At 36.9% G+C, this 4,457-nt stretch overlaps 1 long non-coding RNA gene across 1 annotated transcript; it reads right to left on the bottom strand.

Annotated features, from left to right (window-relative positions):
• Positions 1-1,628: 1,628 nt before the first annotated feature.
• Positions 1,629-2,638, bottom strand: LOC119735462. Its single transcript, XR_005272176.1, has 2 exons — positions 2,054-2,638; positions 1,629-1,771 (listed from the first exon to the last, which is right to left on the bottom strand). It is a non-coding gene; the product is annotated as an uncharacterized LOC119735462 (long non-coding RNA).
• Positions 2,639-4,457: the final 1,819 nt, after the last annotated feature.

A 4,457-nucleotide genomic window follows, 5' to 3' on the forward strand; every position in this document is an offset into this window, starting at 1 on the left:
GTTGGACCGCGTACGAGTTGTCTTGCGTACGAGTAGGTTGGCGTACGAGTTGTCTCGCGTACGAGTTGACCAATCCGCGTACAAGTTGTCTCGCGTACGGGTTGGTTCGCGTACGAGTTGTCCTGTTTCGGTTAGAAGCGCCCACGGATGATCCACTGCAAGCTGCTGAGATACACGGATAGGCAGTTCATCCTCTAGCAAGCGGCTCGATCTCTGAAGAACAACCCCAACAACGGATCGAACATTTTCATCAGTGACGACGTCACGCCGAAGATCAGAGAAACCAGAAAACGTCTAAGAGATCGCCACCTAAAATCCCTCAGACAGGATGAACGGGTTCAGTTTGCTTACATTCCGATGTCGGTCCAAGCAGTGATCACCTTCAAGCTGGAGAGCGGCCCATTCAAAACCTGTCGACTGGGAGAAGCAAGCCCGATCGCTTAGCTCCGTAAGCTAGTTACATTGTACAGGTACATACCTAACACCACCCAAATCACATCATCTGTCCAACCACTATCATTTAAATAAGGTATACTTTCTTTCTTAATAATTAATTTGTGTTTTTGTTAGAAAACATCATCTTTGGAATGTGCCTTGCCAAACCCCTGTTTTTACGTCTTGAAATAGTTTATACTGAGCTTACACTGTATAGATATCATGCATCTCTTTTGCCCACTCTGTTGTCAGCCATTTTCCCCTACAAATTCCCCATAACGTTACGTATAGTGCTTCTTCCTACAGAAAGCTAGATAACACCTCTTTGTATTTAATCAGTCTATCATGTCATCGTATTCAATTTGGACTCTTCACAAACAATGAATGACAACGCCAGCAACCACAGTAGCTCTAGTTCAGTAGATGATGCGGAGTTCCGCCTCAATGATTATGTCCTTAATTCCAATATATTGAATTCAATAGAACTGTCACCATTTTCATTTTCTCTATCTCTATCGACTTGTATAATTTTATTAATGGTGACCCCGGCTCAAATTATCCCTGATCAAAGAAGTATCAGACAGAAAGAAATATAAACCAACAGACACAATAATCTTCAGATTTTGAACAGGTATTATTTTAACAAGTTATATATGCCAATTTAATATTTACAATTAATATATACAAGGATCCAAATAGAACTTATGTTTCCAATCACTGTCTTCTCGGATTGAAGACTTCAGTTTAACTTTTGCACTTATCTAATTCACACAGATTTTCTGTAGTTCAGTTTTCTTATTCTCTTGACTTAAGGTTAAGCTATCAATCGTACACATTTTCTGTAAACTAATTTATCTTATCGCTTATCACGTCTTAGATTTACACTCAATTCGATAGATCACACAGATCTTCTACCAGTCAATTCTATTAATTCTCACTTAGTTTTCTTATCACCGTATTGATGGGTGACTCGCAGACGTCTCACAGTTAATTTTCCCAACACTTGGGCTTTCTTGTGAACACTTAGTTCTCTTATTACTTACATATACTTGTAACACTTAATTTTATCATATTTATTTAAATATCACAGGTTTCTTGTCAGTTAGTTCTTTGAGGGTTTTTTTGATCAATATGGATACCGTACAGTTTTTTTTTTCTAAGGAGATGTTGTCCGCTCAACTTGACCTTTACGGTGAAAGTAGGACTATTCTGCGCTTTACTTAGACGTGCTGTAGGTAGTTGAGTATGACGGCCAAGTAGCCGATCTCTCAGGCGTTCTCTCAGGCGGTCCCTCAGGCTCAGTGGCGGGTTAGATCATACCAGTATTTACGGCCATCTACAATAATAATATAATAACCAAAAACCTAAAGAGCATTTCGTCCAATAATTCAAACAAAGGCAAGGTTAATACAATAAATTGAAACAACTGCTGTTTCGGCATACATGTAGACCGTTCTTCGTTTCAATTTCACAACCATGGCAATTCATCTAAGGTCTACACGACATTCAGGATGTGGCCTTACGTGATTTACAATTCATTTCATGGATTGTCGACTTTACACAATGAAATAAAATGAATGTCTAGATAAGTCTATAAATATTTTAAAATAACACTTACGGTTGTGGAGAGTGCAGTTTAATTGATGCCGGGCTGAGTGTTGCGATTTTGGTCACAATCGGACCGGGGACTGCTGGTCCGAAGATCTTACTTCGGCACTGTAATTTTGCCGATCGAGCTGACAAACTGGATTTTGTGGCTGATTTCCACAAAAATCAGAATCTTGGGTTTTCTATAACCTGCTGCATTCAGGTGTCTTCGGACGGTTGATACCGGTCACATTCACACACACTCAGACTAACACGGACTAATTTTGATGATGCTTTCTGATCTGACGCTACTATCGTTCTCCCCAAGGCTTTCTCCCTCTCTCTCATTCTCTCTCTCATTCTATGTACATTTACATACCAACCAATTAAGGGAATAATAGTACCACCAACCACAATGGTTGATGACAATGCTGGAGAATGCTAGAACATGTCCTATTACATCACATCGCTCCATGCATCGAATGCCAACGCCTTAAATCTCAGTGGTTATACGTTTTAATGGCGCGGGAACTATAGTCGTTTCTTATTGGAGAAAAAACTTTAGGACTCGACTATTTATGTGCGTAGGGTGATCTCATTACCGAGTAATGAGGTGCGCGAAAATAAAAAAATTATAAGAAAAGAATTTACGTTGTGACAAGAACCAACTGAGTCTTTAGCTAGTCCATATGGGGCTCAATATTTATTCGAAAAACAACTTAGAGTAAAAACAAATGAATATGAAAATGAAGCTTTTTTAATGTTTCATATAAATATTAGAAGTATTCACAAAAATTTTGACGATCTTGTGATTAGATTAAATGAAATACAACACAAAATGTTCATATTATCGGTTTAACTGAAACGTGGCTTAAAGGTATCCCTCATACGATATTATCTATTCCTGGATATGTACGTGAACATAAAAACAGGAAGATTCAAAACGGTGGAGGCATCATGTTATATATAAAAGACTCATTACAATATACTGTAAGGTCGGATTTAGTTAGTACTTCTGAATGTTTTGAATCCATATTCATTGAAATAAGAATTCCCCACAAGAAAAATGTTATTATAGGTTTACTTTACAGACCGCCTGGTCTTTCTGTTTCTAATTTTTCAGAGGAAATGGATGAACTACTTGGAAAAATAACCTTAGAAAACAAGATCTGTTATATTTTAGGAGATTTCAATATCAATTTGCTCAATTGTGATTCTCACAACCCAACGCGCGAGTTTTTAGATACTCTATATTCCCACTCCTTTCTCCCTTCAATAGACAAACCAACAAGAATAACACGTAACACAGCTACCCTTATTGATACCATTTTCACTAACAGCGTAGATAATCATCAGGCAGCAATCATCACCTCAGAACTGAGCGACCACCTGCCTATTGTCTTGTTTGGTCCAAGTCTCACAAAAGTCAAAAAATCTAAAACGTATTATTGGAAAAGAGACACTAGTGATTACAATATCTCATCATTGAAAAATAAGCTTCATGCAGTTCAGTGGAATGAAATTGTTACAGCTGAAAATGTGAATGATTCTTATTTGCAGTTAATTACCAAATTAAATGAAGAAATAGATATATATGTTCCTTATAAGAGATTTGAAACTAAGAAGACAATGAACAACCCCTGGATAACCAAGGGATTACTGAAATCAATTAGGCGAAAATAAACTTTATAAGTGTTATTTACATAGCCCAAACGAAAGCAATAAAAAGAAATATAATAACTTACAAAACTCATACGGATTGCAAAGAAAAACTACTACTCTTCTTCATTCGAAAAGGTAAAGTGTAATATTCAAAATACCTGGAAAATTATTAACAATGTATTAAACAAAAACAAAAAGAAGTCGTTGGGTCCCGATTCATTTCTTATAAATAATACTGTACTAGATGATCCAGAACAAATTGCTGAACACTTTAACGAATTCTTTACAAACATTGGTCCTAATTTAGCATCCAAGATTCCTAATTCCCAATTAAACCGTACTGATTTTATTGAAGGTGATTTCCCAAATTCTTTCTTTATGACTCCAATAACAAACGATGAACTTTTGAAGTGTATCAACGGGTTGCCCGCTAAAAAAAGGCCAGGTCACGAAAACTTAGACACTTACCTCATTTAACAAATTTGCGCTTTTATTGCTGAGCCCTTGTTGAAAGTTTTTAATTTATCTTTATCGACTGGAATTGTACCAAATGAATTTGAAATTGCAAAAGTAATGCCTGTATTCAAAAGCGGTGACCCTCAATTAATTTGCAACTACCACCCTATTTCAATATTACCATGTCTCTCCAAGGTACTTGAGAGACTAGTTGCAAATCACCTCGAAATCTTTATAACTAAGTACAATATTCTATGTGACTCTCAGTACGGTTTCCGTGCTAATTTCTCAACTCAGATGGCCCTTATTGACCTTGT

This window comes from Patiria miniata, unplaced genomic scaffold (genome assembly GCF_015706575.1).
Source record: "Patiria miniata isolate m_02_andy unplaced genomic scaffold, ASM1570657v1 HiC_scaffold_29, whole genome shotgun sequence".
NCBI lineage: Eukaryota > Metazoa > Echinodermata > Asteroidea > Valvatida > Asterinidae > Patiria > Patiria miniata.